Raw genomic sequence first — 22,020 nt, 5'->3', positions numbered from 1 at the left:
TTGAGTGTCAGGAGGTGCTAATGGGTAAATATTGGGGTAAGGTGCATTGGGCAAATTAGGAGTCTGGTATTATTGTGGTACATTCACTGAAATAGACCACACAAGTGATATCATTTGATTTCTTGTGGCATTGCTGCCAGGTCCAAATTCCAGGAATTGGCCTTTCCAATTGCATGCTCCCTCCCCCTTTTGATCTTGGCATCTTTCCTCCTTCACACTACTAACACCAGAGGGCCTCATGTGTACTACGGATCCCACTGTTAGCCCAGTGTTCATTTTGCAACAAGTTACATTGAGAGACCAACCTGCTTATACCTAAATAAATTCACCACAGAATAGGCTGCTTTCCCCTTTGAGGGGGACTGGTGGTGATTTAACCTGAAGAACAATGCACCTGGCAAGGGGCATGTTTGAGAAAGATGGGCCTTCATAAATAATCTCAGCAGGTACGTGAATTGAACTCGCACTGTTGGCCTCGTTCTGCATCACAGCATCACAAACCAGCTATCCAGCCAACTGAGCTAAACCTGCCACCACAAGATCAGCAAACAGCATTGCTGGTGGTTTCCTGCTGTGAGCAGTTTCTCAGCAACATTAAGAAACAAAAGGCAGCACTGGAGGTGTACCGGCTTGTACCACAATCATCCAGGTGAGGTTGGTCCAAGTGTTTTGCATGTTGCACACTTTGATCTGAATGGTGTGGGCACTTGCAAATCATGACTCCTGCATTTTATAACTGGGCAAACAAATTTTCGGTCCTCAAGATCAAATCAAGACAAGCAGTCTTAATTCATGGTAGTGACAGAATTGAGTTTCCAAGTATCTTCAACTCCTTCAGCTCTGTGTGGACAAAAAGCTTTGACGCAGAAACTCTGTAAAAGAAAAAGAAACGCAAAAACACTGAAGTTCAACTACCTCTAGGATCGATGATACAAACTTGAAAACATGAACACACAAGTATTTAATTAACAAGAAAACACATCCTTCATAATCGTAAAATAATTCATTTGTGGCCTTTTTTATCACAGAAGTAATTAGTATTTGTGTAAACCACTAGCAGCGTCTGTTTAACAAAAAAAATCCATTGGTCTGTGTTTAAGCTGATGTACACCCACCAATTACGTTGCTGAAGTAAATTGTTTCCATCAGAAAATCAAACTTTGTGAGTTATTTTGAAAGGGAAACTAAATGTTAGTTTGTGCTGTAGTTGATTGGATTATACTGGGGCGTTTGATCCCATTTTGAAAAGGATCAAAAATCAAAAGAAGCTCCAAAGGTCAAGGCAGGCCTGGTTAAGCTTGTTGTGCTGTCTAAATTCAAGCACAACAGTGTTACCTTACTTTTGGATCTTGATTGACTAATTTTCCAGGGTGCCCTTAAATTAAAGCTGTAAATATGCCCTTTGTCCTCAAGTGACCGTAGGATTGAGAACTTTGAGAGAAGCCAATGGACAAATTCTTAATTGGATTATCTCTGTTTTCATGCATACACGTAGGCACTTTCATGACAGCTTACCCAACAGAAACATGTAAAACAAAAGGTGATGGTATTCACTAGATCTCCCGCCCTAGCCAGGGGGAATACACCTGGACTGTATATCATTAACAGCTGAATTATAGGCTACTGGTAAGAGCTGTGAAATACTATTGCTTTAGCTTCATAAATTTGAGTGCAGAGGGGGAGCCTGACCTTAATCTATCTGAAGTAGCAGATTCGGGACAGTCAGCATTCTGCAAAGGGATTTTTTTTATAATGATAATTGATTCATAGATTGACAGCAAAGCTTTGGCGATGGCCAATTGCTCTCTGGTTTGCAGGAGAGCAAGGTGCAGCTTCCAAAATGCTTGCAGTTTTAGACTTTATACCAGCAAAGTGGAGTCACTCTTCCTGTCAGTAAATCTGGTTTTAGTTTGAATCCAAGTTTTTCAGAATGTTTTCTTGACATAAAACAAGAAAAGACCAGCTGACTCATTAAGTTTGCTCTTCCCAAAGACTATAAAAAACTGTTATGGCCATATCTACTGAGGAAAGTTTTGCATGAATACTCCGTGGTCTTCAATAGCAATCAAGAAAGCTCCAAATCTCCCCTAGCCTCCATATTTCCAGTCATCAAACCTGTGAAAGTCAACGGTGCCTTGAATGGCTGTGTAATTAATTTATTTCAAGCTGACGAAATGTGCCTTTCACCAATCTGCAGTGGAGTAATGTATACATCCGATTCCGAATGCCTTATTTGCCTGCACAAATTATTTTTATCTCTATTTCTTTTCTAACGAGCAGAAAAAGAGTGAACTATCTGTGGTAAACATGACTCATATTAGTTCAAAACTCTCCCTGATAGAGAAATAGAACATTATGAAGTATCAGTGGAAGATGAAATATATGGTACACATCAATATGACTTTGCAGTGGTATTTGCAGACAAGGAAGAATATGATTTTCAGATTTATAAAGGGGGCTTCCCTTCCCCTCTCCAGCTTCTTGCACTTTTTCAGACTTGTCCCTTTTCAAAGCTTGACACAACTCATTTCAGGAAGATGGACATGCCATTATACGTTTGACTTTTCATGGACCAACTCATCACATCATATCCCTTAATCCCTTCTTTCTTCAGAAATATTATACTTTGAATCCATCAATGTCAGTAATCATTCTTGTGAACTGCTTCCACGCCACCCCTTTGAATGAACAAGTTCGACAAGACTTCTCATTTTCTGCTAAGTTCATCATTTTAACCCTTGCTCATTTTTCACAAGAATAAACAATTATCTTTGATCAATTTAACAATTCCGCATGGCACTTCAAAGACTCTTCTTTACAAAGAAAGTAAGCTTTAAGGGGCAATGATGGTGCAGAGGTAATGTCACTGGACTGGTTACTTCGAAGGCCAGATCAATGTTCTGGGGTAAGGGTTCAAATCTCTTCCCTCCACAGCAGATGGTGGATAATTGAATTTAATTAACAGTCTAGCCTCAGTAATGATGACCACAAATTGATTGTTTTGAAAACCCACTAATGCCCTTTAAGGATGAACACCTGCTGTCCTTACCTGGTTTGGCCTACATGTGATTCAGACCCAGAGCAATGTGGCTGTCTCTGAACTGCCGTCTGAAATGGTGTGGCAAAAAAAATTGAAGTCCGGCGGGGGTGAAGGGCTCACTTGTTCAGTCTGCCCGGCGCCCTGATTGTGCGCTGCGATCACCGGAGCTTTGGTTTCGCAGCGGGCACGGGTGTTGAACTCGTTGGTCCGGGCATGGGTGGTGGAACTCTCCACCTATAATTACGTAGCAGAGCAGTCGCAGGCAGGCACTCTTCTAGTTGATTAAAGCCACTGTTCACTTCAACTCTGTCTCGCGTGAATTGATGGTCGCATCAGGGGTGGACAACAATGACTGGCTTTGCCGGCACTGCCCACATCCATGAAACAATAAATAATAAAGACTGACTTTAAATTTCTGCAAAAATTAACATTTATGATATTGGAATAAACCTTGTCATTCACATCTGTACTTTAATTAGCTAAAAAAAAATAATTATTTCTCTCATTGTGTGTACCGGAAGAGTAGGGTACTCCAAATAAGATCTGGTTAATTATTCTCAAACAACTTCTCTTGATTTGCATTTTGTGGAGTATCGTATCACCAAAAGGAAGCCTTGCCCACCTCAGATAAATTTCTGCACACTGCCCATCATTTCCAAACTATCAGTTAGAGCATCCTGCCTTTGAGTCAGAGGCTTTGAGTCGCATTTCAGGAACTTAAGGGCCAAGAAAGGCATGTTCACAATCTGGCAACCTGCAAATCCTTCCAACAGACACCGATGGCAGAGGTGAAAGCGGGAGAAATTCCTGGTCAGCCATATGATGGGAAGAAAATTGCAACCTTTACCATTGCTATCCATAGCTCTGGACTACACGATACATGCAAAAGTGCATGTTGCCACAGCAACTCTGACTCCCTGAATGAACTGTAGCCCACTACCGCAACCAATTGCATCTGCTTTGTCGTGCCCCAGTCATTTTTTTTTAACTCGTTCATGGGATGTGGGCGTTGCAGGCTGTGCCAGCATTTATTGCCCAGCAGGGAACAGGTAAGAGTCAACCACCTTGCTGTGGGTCTGGAGTCACATGTAGGTGAGACCAGGTAAGGATGACATATTTCCTTCCCTAAAGGAAATTAATGAACCAGGTGGGTTTTACGGCAATGGTTTCATGGTCATCATTAGACTTTTAATTCCAGATTTTTATTGAATTCAAATTTCACCAGGTTCACCCATTTGAACCTGGGTTCCCAGAGCATTACTCTGGGTCTCTGGTTTACTAGTCCAGTGACAATACCACTATATGACAATACCATACGCCATCGCCTCCCTTAGAAGATCTGAGAAAGTACCAAACTATTACTGTGTGAATGCTTAATGCATTAATCTGATATTTAGCACCACAGTTCCCAATTTATTTCAAATTCTATTAAACTTACAAATGTTTTCCAAGGTTCTAAATCACTTCTTGATCCATGGAACTGTTGGTTATTCCTCGTTTTCCTTCCAACCTATATCGTTTAGGATTAAAATGTAAAAGGCAAGATTAGAAAAATGTAACATGGAGCATCAAAGAAAATATTTATTTTCAAAAATTTACAGTCTAAGAAAGTCTTACTTAGAATTTCCTATCTCTCTGCATTTGCGTCAAAGTCAGAACCTCTTCCTGGAGACTTATCCTATCTACTGGTTGATGACCTGCAGTCCACTTCATTAAAGAACACAGAATTATTTGCAGCACTAAAGCTAACCGGTGTCTTGATTTTTCTCTTGCTATGGAATCTTTCAACTTTCGTTAAGTAGCAGCGCACCATTGTGCGGAAAAAACAATCACTTATTTTCTTTTCACCTGATTATCAAAATTCACAAATGGCTCAATGAATCCTGACAACCAAAGAGAATATTGCAGTCCTGTTTGACAGGCAGAATTCCCACAGGTAACGCCAGTCATAAGTGGTCTTGAGAACCCCACATGACAACCCACTCAATTTTATTAATAAGGAAGAATTTTGTTTTACCAACATCCAGCTAATACACAATGCCAAATCATCTTGTCCTGCATGTTGTTCTGTTTTTATTCTATGTCAATCCACCAGATAGTTCTGATGATTCAAAATTTGTTGGGATATCCCCTACAGTCATAGATAACGACTCCAGTAAGGCATCCATGGTCAGAGAGGTGAAACAAATATAATGAGGCCCATGGGATTATAAGAAGTATCTTAGAGCAGACCACTGGTATTCTAAAGTTTCGTTGAAGGTCTGACAAATTTGACACCCTGCAGTTCAACCCAGCAAGAATGCCCATAATAATAGTAGCATCTTGCATGCTACATAATAGGGTGAAGATGAAAAAGGAGTTAGGAGACACTGGAGCGAAAGATCCATCAGCACACTGCCAGGCAGTACATTATTGCTGTTGCTTTCAATAAAACAGAAGTTTTACAAAGAAATGGCTGGTCACCTCCACAATACCTCATTAAGACTTCCATTGCCAAAGGCATCTGTACCTTCCATAGTAATAGAAATCTCAAATCCTCATATTCCATATACTTAGCACACTAAATTTCAGTCCAGAGATGGAACTTTCATAAAATGATAGAATCCCTACAGTGCAGAAGGAGACCATTCAGCCCATCGAGTCTGCACCAACCCTTCGAAAGACCATTCGACCTAGGCCCAATCACATCCTATTCCAGCAGCCCCATGCTAAGGGCAATTCAGCATAGCCAATCCACCTAGCCAAGCCACATTATTGGCGACTCTGGTGGGACTCGATTAGATTGTCACTCCGAGAGAACCCATAAATGTTGAATGCAACTGCGAGAAAGAGAAAGAACAATAAGTGCAAGTCCCATATGGACCAAATAACCGGATTTTGGAAATGTGTACTAATCCGCAAGCATACCTAACAGGAAGAGTAAGGTAAGCTCGTTAGAATTGTGTACAACTATCAAGGGATTGTGAGCCGGAAAATAGCTTAAACCATATCCGCTGTTCAAATTGCCGCCTTATTCCCCTGTCCCAAATTAAAAGTAGAGCAAGAGATAAGGGAAGTAATGGCCACTAAAGCAATGGAAAGTTTGATGAATCCACAGGAACCCGAGGTCGCAGGGACCAACAGAGCAGAGCAATACCCTAAATGGGAGTAAAAGTTAAGGAAATACTTAAAGGGGAAAGAATGGCCCCTTTGGTCAAATTTTTGCGCTAATGATGAATCAGGTCCAGGAAAGATAGGACAAACCTGGTGGGAGAACCTAAGCGAGGTCCACAAGAAAAATGTAGGGAAAGTCAGAAAGCCAATGGCAATAGTGTCCTGTTTGGCACAGTTGTGAGGCACAGAGGAGGTCGTGAAGACACTCCATACACAGTTAATTGAGAAGGAAGAAAAGAACGAGGGAAACAGTAAGCGAGAAGATAATTGAGCAACTCCGGGAACAGTTAGCAGCTAAGGTTAAGGAAATGGCCGGTGTAAAATGTGTACATCAATCTTCTCTAGTTCACCTTAGTAGCTTCCAGACCCAGTACGATAAAGCCTACCAAGATACACAGCGCGCAGCCCTGGTAAAAGAGGAACCAGAACAACAGGGTGCCCAGCTAACTAGCAAATGCGCAGATTTAAAAGCAGCTTTGAGAGCGCTCCACAGCTCCACTAAGCAACAGAGGCAGAGTACCGTTGACCATGCTAAATGCCAACAGAAGATAGAAAAGTTACAGTCACTACTCTCAGTGCAGAATGGCTTCAGGTACACTTTTGGGCAGGATTTAGATGAGGAAGATGCTCCCGATTGGTAAGAATTAATCGAAAGCGCCCAAAGATACGTAGAGGACATGGGATATCAAAATCGAGCCCCCCACGCCCCGAAAAGAAAAGCACCGCAGCACCGACTGCACAGGCAGCACACACCCCCACTCACAATTCGATCCCATGAATCCGGTTACCACACAACGCATGTCATCGGATCAAGATGAGCCTGATATCATTTACACACCCAACTATCCATAACCCAATTAAGAGAAGCTTGCACGAAAATTAGTCCATTCCAGCCCACCGCAGACCTGCACAGCTTCTTTGAGGAGGTGCGCCAACAAAAGGTTATGTACGGCCTAGATGAGTGAGAGGAAATAAAGCTAATAGTTATGAGTCTTAGCCAGTTCATAAGATCAGCTTCGCCCGAACCCCAAAATGTAGCAGGAGGAATCCTACAGGAAATGAAAACAGCCATATTAGATGCCATTGAATATAACAAAAGAGATCCAGTCGAGGGTTTAAATCACTGCAGGCAAAAGAAGGGAGAGCATCTGACCGCATTTGCTGGTCGCCTATGGATTCATTTCATGGCAGTCTACGGACAATTGAACCGCGCACACCTAAATGAGGAGGACACCACTAAATGGTCCTGCACCTTAGTCTCGCATGCCATAGAAGCAGGTCAAAAGGCTTGTGTAAACTACGACCCCACAGACCACACACACAATGAAGTTTTGGTATTGAAACGACTTTCTAGAGCATGGGAACAAACCCTACATCGACAGACAGATCAGGACGAGTTAGAAGCAAACATGCACCCAGTTAGGACGAGCCAGGACCCAGCATGGATAAACGAGGGTAGACATGAGGGACAGCACCCCAGAACACAGGCACCACGAGGTTGTTACAATTGTGGTCACATGGGACATTACGCCCGCGACTGCCGACAAAACCCCCCGAACCAGCACCGATACCAACAACCAAACTCCCCACCTAGGAACAATGTTAGGCCCATGCATAATGTTAGCGCCCGTTCAGACGATTTAGGGTTTAATTCCACAGATTGACGCTATTTGGACTCCCCAACTTGGGTCTGTGACACACGCTGGGACAAATCAGACAGACCAGTAGTTACAGGCACAGTCCGGGGACATACAGTCGATTTCCTTTGGGACACAGGAGGATCCCGCACCACTTTGAACTCCTCCACCATGTTTCAACAGGACAAATGGCCCACCACAGACACCATCACCCTGAGTGGATTCACCAGCCACATACAGCAAGAATATATCACAGCTCCCGTACCCATTCAGATGGGGAACATTAGCACTAGACACCCCGTCGTTTTAGTTGACTGACCCCAAACAGCAGAGCACAATTTAGGCATTGATTTTATGAGCTCCCATAAACTCTCGTTTGACCCAGTAAACAAATGTGTATGGCGAATGGCCAAAACAGCTAGGGCTCCCACTACGCTCACAGTAGGGGATTATGAAAACAGGATTTGCTCGGTAGGGGACTAGTGGTTTAATCTGCAAACAATTAGTGCAGACCAGATGATTAGAGAGGTCCTCCTAAAACACAAAGCTTCGTTCGCACAACACACAAACGACTGTGGGAGCATCCCAGGAACGGTAAAGATTTCAGGTCCCGATCCAAAGCTGCAAAAGCAATACGGTTTCCCACAGCAAGCCGAGGGTGAGATTTCGAAGGTTATTAACAGTTTGTTAGACCAAGGAGTTATTCGACCTGTAGCGTCCACAAATAATGCCCCTATTTGGCCAGTAAAAAAGCCCGATGGTTCATGGCGACTAACGATCGACTACCGAGAACTTAATAAGGTAACCCCTTTATCAGCCCCCACTGTTGCCACGAGTCCCGGGACCATGCTCAAACAGGGAGTACAGGCAAAATACTTCACATTGCTGGACATCAGCAATGGTTTTTGGTCCATCCCGTTAGACAGGGCCCCTCAGTATAAATTCGCGTTTGCGTTTCAAGGGCAGCAGTACACGTGGACATGCTTCCCGCAAGGATTCCACAACTCCCCCTCCATTTTCCACCGACAATTGGCCAATGGACTTTCTCAATTTTCCCGACCCGAATGCCTAATACAATATGTAGATGATCTGCTCTTGCAAACGGACACAAAAGAGGAACACGTAGAGCTCTTATCGGAATTACTAGGCCCACTGTAATCCATCAGATGCAAGGTCAACCCCAAAAAGGCCCAGATTTTAAAAGAAAAGGTTCTTTATTTAGGCACCATCATCACCCACGGGAAGAGAGAAATTGAGCAAAAACGGATCGAGTCGATCGCAAAATTGCCCCTGCCCCAAAATATCACTGCACTCCGGTCATTCCTAGGTTTGGTAGGATATTGCAGAAATTATATAGATGGTTTTGGCACCAAAGCAGCCCCACTCTCAGAGCTCCTAAAAAGAACGCCCCATGGGAATGGCTTCCGCAGCACACAGACGCCATTGATGATTTAAAAACGCCCTAGGCACAGCCCCCGCTTTACAAGTTCCAGACCCAGACTTGCCCTATGCCATAGAAGTAGCAACTACCGACCGAACCCTATCAGCTGTACTCCTGCAAGGACAACACGATCACTTAGGACCCGTAGCCTATGCCTCAAGAGTATTAGACCCTGTAGAGCAAGGATTCTCAGCCTGCAAACAGCACCTGCTTGCAGTCTTTTGGGCAGTACAGTATTTTGCGTACAACACAGGCGTTAACCCAGTCACGATCTTGACTGAGCACCCCCCCACTCAACTATTACTAGACGGTAGATTAAAGGACGGTTCAGTCAGCCAAATCAGAGCAGCTTGCTAGACACTGCTGTTACAAGGCAGGAACATTACGGTAAAACCCACCAAGACCCACACATTTCTGGCCGATAATCTCCAATATGCAGGGACCCCACATGAGTGCCAGGTCACAGCAGCCCAACACCACACAGGATCCTTTATCCCAAAGTCACTACACCCACGAGCAGGCAGTAAGACACAGGATCCCAAGCCACAGGGGATGCTTTAAAAATTTATCCAGACGGTTCCTCCACAATCGAAAATGGAGTTAGGATTACTGGTTGTGGAATTTACGTTGAAGACGCGCAGGGACGCCCACTAGAAGAGATCTCTTTAAAATTGCCCGGCCACTTTGGTTCACAAGCAGCAGAACTTGCAGCCATAGCCTATGTAATTCAGCACCCGGATTCTTTTCCAACCCCCGCAGACATACACTCGGACAGCCTGTATGTGTGCAACAGCTTAACAGAATTCCTGCCCCTGTGGGAATCTCGAGATTTTGTTTCAGTCAATGGAAAACCCTTACCCTCTTCCCCGTTGTTAAAACACATTCTCATGACAGCCTCAGATCGCACATACGGTATTATTAAAGTAAGAAGCATCATCGCTCGTCCCCACCCGGTAATGTAAAGGCAGACGCCTTAGCTAAAGCAGGCTCACGCCATGGTCACTTCTGGCAGCCACCCGAAAGCGAACCGACGCACTCAGTCCAGGTTTCCCAGACCAATATTGAAGATCTATCTCAAGCCCCAAAAACCAACGATGCCCTTAAACAGGTTTTAGACGGCAACTTCCCAGCCCCCTTTGATAAATGGAAGGACGCACTGACTGTACAGGGCGGCATAGTTTTAAAAACCGGAATTTATGTGGTCCCCACCCAGGACAGAAACCAGCTCATTTACCAGTTTCATGACGGACATGGGCATCAGGGGATAGACATACCATTGCCCATTTAAGACCTTTTGTTGGTGGCCTGATGTAAAAAGCGATGTCACCCATTATGTTGAGAATTGCCTTAACTGTACTCAGAACAATCCTGACCGTTACTCAAAGCAAGGATAATTACGTCACACCCGACCTGTGAATGGCCCTTGGACAAATTTGCAAATCGATTACATTGGCCCCCTTCCCCCTTGCTGAAATGGTTTCAAGTATGGTCTGGTTGTAGTCGACACCTTTACTAAATGGTTGGAAGCATTTCCCTCACGGACAAACACAGCAAAGGCCATCGGTAAAATTTTGACCCAACAGATATTCACATGCTGGGGTCTCCCCCGCAGCATTGAGTGAGACCAAGATTCCCACTTCACCGGCAGAGTCATGCAAAATGTTTCAACAATTTTTGGGATCAGGCAGAAATTCCATATAACATATCACCCCCAATCCAGTGGCATTGTCGAGAGACTGAATCAAACTTAAAAAGCGACCATTAGGAAGATGGTGCAACAGAACAATACCACATGGGACACAGTTCTCCTATTTGCTCTCATGTTTATTCAGGAACACCGTTTCCAGTTCCACAGGTTTCAGCCCCCACACTCTCATGACCGGACGGCCCATGAAGGATATTGAATATTTATTAGGTCTTGATCTGACAAGCCCTGCAGTAACCGCTCTCACCCACAAGACAGCAGTCCAACAGGTTACAGATAACTTTAAAGCGGCACAACTCGCTGCAGCTGTCCGATTAGGCGCTAGAAGAAAGCAGAGTAAGGCCTGCTTTGACAAAACCGTCCACCCCGGAGAGTACACAGTCGGTCAGCAAGTAATGGTTTCACTTTACAACCCCAGTTCTTTCCTCTCCCTCAATTTTGCAGGACCCTACTCCATTTCCGACAAAGTGAGCCCCTCCGTGTACAAGATAACGTACCAAATGGTAAAACTGGTTGGTTCCACATCAACCAACTCACAGTCTGCGGATCCCAATGTAGCCACTCCCACCACATCTCTCTGCCAATAGGAGACGATCACGCCCCGCCCATCGACAACCTAGTCCAACCACTACGCCAACCCTCCCCCAGCCATGCCATTTATCTCTGGTCCATGCCCACAGACCCGAACTTGTCTCCGCCCACAGGTACAGACTTTCACCTTGAACTTGACTCCGACGACAGCGAGAACCTCACGGATTTGATTGCTATCCCTGAACACTGGCACGATCTCTCTGCCCCCAGTCACCCCAGCCCCCGGAACCACGACTTAGATATCTTTGACGCCCTATATGCCCTTCCCCAGCCACCGCCACAGCCACCGCTCGACCACAGTAACTAGCCCTCCACTCCCACCGCCCCAACGCCTCACGACAAACAAGCCCCTCTTTGGCACCGTGACAAATCTTGCAGACTATTAAGGCACGATGATTCGGATTATCCGACGGCCCACGCGGCCAAGGCACAGAAATGGCAGACATGAGTCTGGCAACCGGGAGATGGTGATGATTCAGATACTGACTCTCATTTCGGTAATGCTTTTACAACACTGTTTGGTACAGAACCCTGAGGTGCCCAGATGATGAGAACGAGACACCGCCTAAGTATTAAGGTTTCCAAGTTCTGATGGAACCTGCCCGCCTTTTTCCTTCTTCTTTTTTCCACTACATGGTTTTAATTCATGTCGTCCGACGCAAAATTACTCTTCTGATTCGAGGGTACGATGCCCTATGACAGTTAAAGGCACATATTTGTTGGGAAACAGATCACTGTTCTCTCAGTCTTTATGACAAGTTTCCACGCGAGTACAAACTCTTACTGTCCACCCAGGTCACCCAGGTAGGGAGTAACGGCACTGGTCCCCGCCCTACCTGAGGACCCCAAATGCATCCAGTCAGTTAAGCTTGGGTAGTGGAGTAATGGCACAAACACATGCCCTACCCGGGGATTCCACCCATTCTTATCCTGCTGCGGCCCACACGCACCTCATGTTCCCGTCACTTCATACGCTCTGGAATGGTTGTCTACACTCTGCACTATCTTTGGCAGGCCTTAGTTTCACCTTCTTTGCTCTCCCTTTAGTTGTGGTTTAAAGAATGCATTTTGCCACGTTCTGTACGCTCACCCCTTCTTTCCTTTACCTTCCGCGACCCCCTAGTCGCTCCCCACCTGCTATTTACACATATTTTTAAAAATAAATTTGGAGTACCTAATTAATTTTTTACAATTAAGGTGCAATTTAGTGTGGCTAATCCACCTACCCTGCACATCTTTGGGTTGTGGGGTGAGACCCACGCAGACACAGGGAGAATGTGCAAACTCCACACGGACAGTGACCCAGAGCTGGGATCGAACCTGGGACCTCAGCGCCGTGAGGCAGCAGAGTTAACCCACTGCGCCACCGTGCTGCCCAGCTATTTACACATATGACACAATTGGTTGCTATACACGCTGCTACCTCTGAACCCTGGGATGAAACTCTATAAAACTAGCCGCCCTGAAATTCGGCTGGTTAAGATAAGCCTCAACCACCACTGGTTGCAAGTAAAGAAAAGACTGGTCGGAGAAATTGTCCACCCACTCCCCGCATCGACCACAAGCTGCGAGAGTCTCTCTACTTAAAAAAACAAAAATGTTTTGCATTTCTTGTCTCTCAAAATGGTATTTCAAAAACAAATGAGGGAGTCACACATGGTGACAATCATAACGCGTAATTGGAGTAAGGAGAGAAAGACTAATAAAACGAGATATTAACCGAAGATAATAACAGATACTATGCTTGCACCCCAGGATTACACAGAAAACAGAAAACACAGGATGAAGCAAGGACTGCTGATATGTGTTTGGATCATCGCTGGACTTCTGCAACTGCGCGCGCAATGGACTCTTGTTACAAACCCCACACCAGCCCTGAACACTACCACACAACAGGCCACCATCAGCCCGGACACTACACCACGCAAAAGGACAGACATCGAAACCCCCACTTGGTGCGAAAACATTGCCAAATGGAACCCCCTTTCATACATAGTAGAGGCCCTTCTAGTAATTGCAATAATCTGCAGTGTCATTCAGACACTCCGACTCGGTAAATGGCGAGAAAAAGCTCCCCTCTCCCCGATATATACAGTCTGAGCCCCTTTCTTTGGAATTCAAAATTAAATTCATGTACCAATTGCTGCTAAGAATAAACCATGTACCTCTTTAACTTTATTAGGATTAAGTAGAAATGTGATGCTGCTGTTTTAAATTTTGTACTGTAGATAAGTTATTTGATATTCACCAGCAGCACGAGAGTAGCTTAGGTAGTGTTAGCTAGAGATCAACTGTGCGGATAACTTAAATGTTTTATAGTGACCTGAATTATAGTGCCCGTTAGAGATGAATTAATTTATGGATGTATTCATGAAATATTAGGTAAATGTCCCAAACCATAAGATAGAGTAGAGTAGAACCTTGCCTTGACCAAGGATGACCGGGCCACCAAGGATGAACAGGGATCAATAGTGTGATCCACCACGCTTAACATTCAGGATCAAGAGGATGGGATGTAGCCATCTAAGATGGACACCTGCAAAGGACCATGGGAATTATGGCCAACCCAGGAGTCAGACAGATACAAAGCCGATGTGTATCTGAACCACAGGTAATCAGACCTGATCGAAACCTCCCACTCGTTTGCATTTTAATGGCCCATTTTCCCAGGACAATAGAACTCCAATCAAGCAACCGACAGAGCCACAGACTGAACGGCGCCACTCCCTTTACTCAGAAGGCCCAACTGCCAAGGTCAATGACCGCTAAGGACCCGCCCAGCCACCAAGGCACCTGTCCCTTTATTGGCCAAAATCGAAGACAGTGATCCTGTTGAACAATTGAGTCAAAAGATAAGGATCGCCCCAAAGAGCACGAAATCCCAGGGGGATAAAAGAGAGCACAGCCATGTGATCTCTCTCTTTTGGATCCGGCCTGTGCCTATCCAATTGCAGCAGGAACAGCCAGCTAAGTTCAAGACCAACGATGGCTACCTGACGGATGAGCCCAGCAGAGACAGAGCCACTTTCTTCAAACCAGCCAAGTGAAATCCAGATAAAGGCCTTATCCATTTGCACAGTGCCGGTTGCCCTGAAGTTAAGTACAGGTTATTGTAGCTGATAGGTGTAGTTTAACTCGTAGTAGATATTGTGTTTGCATGTCGAGGTAACTCTTGTGTATGTAAATAAACCACCTTTTGAACTAACTAACTGGTTGTATGGTCAATTGATCGATATAAAGGAAAGGCTTGTGGTTCACCAACATCATTAATATTAGCAACAGTATTGGCGACGCTGTTGGGATCGAAACGGTCAACAACATAGTCAATCAATGAACTGTGGGAGGAAACCAGAGCACCCGAAGGAAACCCAAGCAGATCGGGGGAGAAAGTGCAAACTCCACACAGACAGTCACCCAAGGTTGGAATTGAACCTGGGTCCCTGGTGCGGTGAGGCAGCAGTGCTAATCACTGTGCCACCGTGCCACCCTAATCCACTTTATTTAGAAAAACTTTTTCAGGAAAACTTTACAGGGGCTGTTTAGCACAGGGCTAAATCGCTGGCTTTGGAAGCAGACCAAGGCAGGCCAGCAGCACGGTTCAATTCCCGTAACAGCCTCCCCGAACAGGCACTGGAATGTGGCGACTAGGGTTTTTTCACAGTAACTTCATTTGAAGCCTCCTTGTGATAATAAGCGATTTTCATTTCATTTTCATTTTCAGTGCAGAAGGAGGTCATTTGGCCCATTGAGTCTGCACCAACCCTCTGAAAGAGAACTCCACCTTGGCCCACTCCCCTATACTTGCCCCGTAACACCATTCATTGGCCAATCCACCCAAACATGGACACTAAGGGGCAATTTAGCATGGCCAATCCACCTAACTTGCACATCTTTGGACTGTGAGATAAAACCGGAACATCCGGAGGAAACCAACACAGACACGGGGGTCTGCATTCTCCGCTCCCTGACGCCAAAATCGTGTTCGGCGGCGCCACTTTCGCAATGCTCCGCCCCCAGAAAAGAGGCGTACTCTAGGGGTACGCCGTGCCACGTATCCATGGGCTCAGGCCATTGCCTAAGACCTGCCCCGCGATGCTTCGTCCCCGACTGGCCGAGTTACCAACGGTGTGGGACACGTGTGGTCTCACCCGTCGTGAACTTATGCCGCCGCTACAGTCGGGGGAGGGCCGATCTGTGGACAGGAGGGGTTTCATTGGGTGCTGGGGTGGGTGGGCGGTCCGGGGCGCGTAAGTGGCCGAAGAGGGGTACAGCCATGGACCCAGCAATGCTCCAGGCCATATTGGCAGCTAGACCTGTGAGCGCTATGCTGCCTCCCTGCTGCCTCCCAGCAAAACGGTGAATCGGTGGCAGTATTGCACCAGTTTGCCTGGCGTAAAACACTGCCATTTTCACGCCGGCATGGGAACTTAGTCTCCCAAACAGAGAATACAGCCCAGGGATAACGTGCAAACTTCACACAGTCACCCAAGGCCAGAATTGAACCCGGGTCCTGGTGCTGTGATGCAGCAGTGCTAACCACTGTGCCACCATGCTGCCTTGCACTTTTTAGCATAGTTTGTTTCCTATATTGTTAGAATTTCCAACACTAACTTTACTAATATCACTTCTTACCACCATGTCGAAAGCTTTTGTCTAAATTCTTACAAACTCATACAACCTCCTTGCGCTGTGAGAGATGAATGGCTGGGACATATGCACTGTTGCCTTTGAGGGCTGAGGTGACTCTTGTCTCAATGAACCTTTTGTTCTTCTGAGTTATGGTTCTCTTCATCTTTTTCATGTTAAGTGAAAAATACCTCAAGAAACTAAGATTATAATCAGTCTAAAGAAAGAGAGTACCATTCATTATAATTGTCTGTAAACCACTGGTGCTGTTCACAGGCATAGGGATGTTACTAGTCAGTATGAGAACTAATCAAATAGCCCTAACTAAATATTGGAAGCCCTGTGAGAGTGTCATGTTCAGATTAATTTTTCGGATTTATTTGTAGGTGGCAACAGTGGTTAGCATTGTTGCCTCACAGCTCCAGGGACCTGGGTTGAATTCTGGTCTCGAGTGACTGTCTGTATGGAGTTTGCATTTTCTCCCCGTGTCTGCATGGGTTTCCCCGGGTGCTCCAGTTTCCTCCCACAATCCAAAGATGCACAGACTAGGTGGATTGACAATGCTAAATTGCCCCCTGGTGGGGTTGCGGGGATAGGGTGGAGGCGTGAGCTTAGGTGGGTGATCTTTCCAGGTGCCAGTGCAGACTCGATGAGCCGAGTTGCTTCCTTCTGCACTGTAGTGCTTCTATGTATGGGTAGATGTCGCTTTGAAAGTCACTAATGTCCTATGTGTCTCATCCTGATATGTGGTTGCTGCAGGTATCTCTTGGCCAGCCACAACATTCAGAGTCGGTAGTGCGGGTGAGGTGGGTGAGGGGGTGGGGATACAATTTTCAGGGGCTTCTACTGATGCACAAAGTGTAACCCCCCCCCCACCTGTAGATAGTATACTCTCCCCCACCCCCGTCCCTTCAAAACGTTTTTGAAAGAATGCGATGCCCATTTCTGCCTGTCTGCCCTCACCAACTGTGCTTTGGCACAGGCAGTGTAATATGCGGTCATTTAGCTTGCAAGCAGGTGTGTATTGCGACGGTGTGAACGGGCCGCTCCCAAGACTAATTCCGACCCCTACAGGGGGCTAGCACGGCGCTGGAGCGGTTTATGTCGCTCCAGCTGCTGATCCCGGCGCGAACTGTGTGCCGCAGGTTCCGCGCATGCACAGTTGCGCCGGCGCCAATGAGGACATGCGCAGTGGCGCTGGCGCCAACGCACGCTTGCGCAGTGGCCTGCTTCAACGCGCCAGCCCCAACGCAACATGGCACAGGTCTACAGGGGCCGACGCGTAGGAAAGGAGGCCCCCAGCCACATAGGCCAGCCCACCGATTGGTGGGCCCCGATCGCGGGCCAGGCCACATCGTGTCATCTGCAAATTTACTCACCCATCCTTCTACGCCCTCCTCCAGGTCATTTATAAACATGACAAACAGCAGTGGCCCCAAAACAGATCCTCGTGGAACACCACTAGTAACTGAACTCCAGGCTGAACATTTCCCATCAACCACCACCCTCTGTCTTCTTCCAGCTAGCCAATTTCTGATCCAAACTGCTAAATCTCCCTGAATCCCAATCCTCCGTATTTTCTGCAATAGCCTACCGTGGGGAACCTTATCAAACACTTTACTGAAATCCATGTACACCACATCAACTGCTTTACCCTCGTCCACCTGTTTGGTCACCTTCTCAAAGAACTCAATAAGGTTTGTGAGGCACGACCTATCCTTCACAAAACCGTGTTGACTATCTCTAATGATTATAATGATCCCAGATGATTATAAATCCTATCTCTTATAAACCTTTCCAAGACTTTGCCCACAATGAAGTAAGGCTCACTGGTCTATAGTTACCGGGGTTATCTCTACTCCCCTTCTTGAACAAGGGGACAACATTTGCTATCCTCCAGTCTTCTGACATACTTGACATAAAGATCAAAGTTAAAGACTCAGCAATATCCGCCCTAGCTTCCCAGAGAATCCTAGGATAAATCCCATCCGGCCCAGGGGACTTATATATTTTCCCACTTTCCAGAATTGTTAACACCTCCTCCATATGAACCTCAAGCCCATCTAGTCTAGTAGCCTGAATCTCAGTATTCTCCTCGACAACATTGTCTTTTTCCTGTGTGAAATATTCATTTAGCACCTCTCCTATCTCCTCGGACTCCAAGCACAACTTTCCACTACTGTCCTTGACTGGCCCTACTCTTACCCTAGTCATTCTTTTATTACTGACACCTATAGAATTGCGTACCGCCGTCGGGGCGGCGTGGCCCGTTCGCGGTGATTCTCTGGCCCGGCCCAGGCCCCATAATCTTTCACATTGCACTGTGGTCGAGTGGGTCATTAATTTGGGGTTTTAGAATATGGGCCATAATCTACTCTTAACAGTAATTACTTGCTTGGAGAGCCCTACTCCCCATTTCTTCACTTTTACAGCGTGTTGATGTTGTAATTTCCTGTCAAATCCATGGGTGAGTCTCAACTGTCGTTTGGAATTCGAGCGCAGCCCTGGTGCATGGTTGTACATGTCAGATTGAAAGACAGATGAGGCCATTGGCGAGTGGCCAGGTGATTGGAAGTCAGCTCACAACATTATAGTCTCAAACTCATTCAAATTGATCTAGCAATTGATACACAATTATGTTATCTCAGAAAATTCAAATTCTTTTCAGTAGATCCCACAATCGTGAACAGCTGCTGTTGAGAATACTATCCTTTTCGGGATAGTATTTCGAGAATACTATACTTAATCTCCTACTATTGTTGTCGACTAGGGGCTTTTCACAGTAACTTCATTGAAGCTTACTCGTGACAATAAGCGATTTTCATTCATTTCATTCATTCTTGGGAAATGGACTTCTTGGACATGATTCTCTGGAAAGATTTCTAAGTATGGTAGCTAGCTGGAATTGCCGCGAGCTTCCTAGCACGCGGCCAAGCGAGTCCGGCAACGCAATGCAATGTTAATTGGTCCACTTAACGAGGCCTCACGTGCTTCTTGCTGCAAATGACGGCTCGCCAGCTGATTCACCGGCACTGCACATGCCAGCCCCCCGTGAACAAGGTCGAGCAGCACTTAAGCTGCACTTGCTCAGCCAACCCCAGCCAGCTCGCAACAATGGCATCCAGGAGACCGACCCCAAGGTTCGGTGATGCTGACCTGGGGAGGCTGCTAGTTGCCGTGGAGGCCAGGAAGGATGTCCTATTCTCCCGAGGGTACCGGAGAGACAGCCACAAGGCAGCCATTACTGCCTGGGATGAGGTGGCGGCAGCTATCAGCTCGGGGAGTGTGACCCGGAGGACTGGTCTCCAGTGCCCTAAGAAGGTCAATGATCTACACCGGGCAGCAAGAGTGAGTAGATACCAACGTCCCGCTTCCTGCCCCGAGGGAGCACCAACGCCCAACTCCCCATGTGACCCTCAACCCACCATCCACCCCCTCACCCTTCAACCCCCCCTCACCCTCCCTTCACACACACCCTCCCACCACTGTGAACCACGCGTGTGGCTAACGATGCCCCCTTCATGTCTCCTCAGGCAAAGCTCTCCCATAATTGTCAGGAGATTGCCCAGACTGGAGGAGGGGTGCCGGACTTAAGAATCCTCACCTCCTTCGAGGAGCGGGCCCTGGAGGTGACTGGGGTGGCCGAGGACAGATCAGTCACCCACGTGGAGGCTGGTGGACGCCGCAGAGGTGAAGATCCACAGGGTTCCGCTCCAGAGGACCTGTCAAATGGGAGTTGTTATTGCCTTACTGACTAACCCATCCCTACCACATGTCCATTCTCCTGCAGGTCCTCCAGCTGACGGCGCCAGGTTATCTCAAGCTGCACCCTTTCCTGACTCCTAGGAGACCACCTCGGAGGAGAGCCCCGAGGATGCAACGTGGTCGCGTCACAGCTGTCATCCCCACCCTCCACCAGCGCAGGTACACACACCTCGGTGGGACATGTTAGTGGACAAGCTTCTAGGGCGCAATCTGGTGAGCACCACACTGCTGCTGATGTACATCAGGTGGAGGCAGGGACCCCCCCAGGTGAGACAGCAGTCGGAGGGCTGCTGGATCCCAGGACCCAGCTGGGTCCCTGCCTGATACTCAGCCTGTGGTTCAGAGGTACCCGGAACTGATGGAGATCATAGGGAGCAGCCAGGACATTCAGAGGGAGATGTCAGTGTCACTTCAGCAGATCCATAGCCGATTGGAGGAACCCCAGAGGCTATGGGCGCAGGAGATGGTGCCGGCAATGCTGAGGCCAACTCTGCTCGGGTGGCGACTGCAGTGGAGGGCCTGGTGCATGTCAGCGCCATGAGTGAAGGTGTTCAAGGTATCGTGCAGTTGGTGACGGCCATGGCTGAGCGTCGCGACAGAACATCCGTCTCGCTGGGGGATGTCACCCAGTACCAGGCCGACCTTGATGAGGTTCTGCGGGACATGTCCCGCTCTCAGATGGGCATGGCCTAGTCGCTGCAGAGCTTGGGCGAAATTCTCCGTTATCGGCGGAAAGTCCGCCGATCGGCACAAAAAACGGCGCAAATCCGACTTGCGTCACGTCGGAAAAATGGGTCGAAAGTCTCCGGCCCGAAATGGGCTAGCAGCGACGTAACAGGATCTGCGCTTGCGCAGTAGTTCACGCCGTGCAGCGTCATACGCGCCGCACGGTGTGACGGCTCATAAGGCCGCGCTGCTCCCCCCCACCCGACCGGAACACCCGACCGGAACACCCGACTGGATGGCTGGCCGCCGCTCAGCCCCGAGGTTCGAGTCACGCGATGTGGAGGCGCTCCTGGACGCGGTGGAGCAGAGGAGGGAGGCCCTGTATCCCGGGCACGGCCGCAGAGTTGCCCCACGCCACAGCCGGCGTCTGTGGAGGGAAGTGGCAGAGGCCGTCACCGCTGCGGCCCTGACACCACGGACAGGCACCCATTGCCACAAGAAGGTGAACAACCTCGTCAGAGCAGGCAGGGTGAGCCTCCCCCATATCCCCCCCTCCCCCATATCCCCCCTCCCCCATATCCCCCCTTCCCCATATCGCCCCCTCCCCCATATCCCCCCTCCCCCATATCCCCCTCCCCATATCCCCCCTGCCCATATCCCCCCTTCCCCCATATCCCCCTCCCCCATATCCCCCCTTCCCCCATATCCCCCTCCCCCATATCCCCCCTCCCCCATATCCCCCCCTTCCCCCATATCCCCCCTCCCCCATATCCCCCCTCCCCCATATCCCCCCTTCCCCCATATCCCCCTCCCCCATATCCCCCCTCCCCCATATCCCCCCTTCCCCATATCCCCCCTCCCCCATATCCCCCATATCCCCAAGTGAATCCAGCCCTAACCTTAACCTCTGCAATGCACGCGCAACCGATGGCGTGCATTCATATACCTGCCTAACAGTGTTGCCTTTTACCCCTGCCACCCCCCCCCGCCCCCACAGGATAAGCGCGCACACAACAATAGGGAGCATGTGAGGACTGGAGGAGAGGCCACTGACCGAACACGCGGAAAGGGCCCTGGAACTGGCTGGCGGACCTGAGGACCGGGAGGTTGCTGATGCAGAGGTCAGGGGCGTAGTAGCAAGTGAGCCACCGACAGCCCGTCCCCATATCCCCCCTCCCCTATATCCCCCTCCCCATATCACCTGATCACTGCCTGATGTCTAACCATGCATGCTTCATTGTGTATCGCAGGACCAAACGTCCAGGCACCCATCCCCGCAGATGCAGACCGCCCGCAGGATGCCCCTCGGAGGCCACGGGAGACGGAGAGACCCGGACCCTCCAGCATGCGACTCCCGCAGGATGCCCCTCGCTCACCACGGGAGACGGAGAGACCC

This window comes from Scyliorhinus torazame, chromosome 4 (genome assembly GCF_047496885.1).
Source record: "Scyliorhinus torazame isolate Kashiwa2021f chromosome 4, sScyTor2.1, whole genome shotgun sequence".
Lineage (NCBI taxonomy): Eukaryota > Metazoa > Chordata > Chondrichthyes > Carcharhiniformes > Scyliorhinidae > Scyliorhinus > Scyliorhinus torazame.
This window is presented reverse-complemented; position numbering follows the sequence as displayed.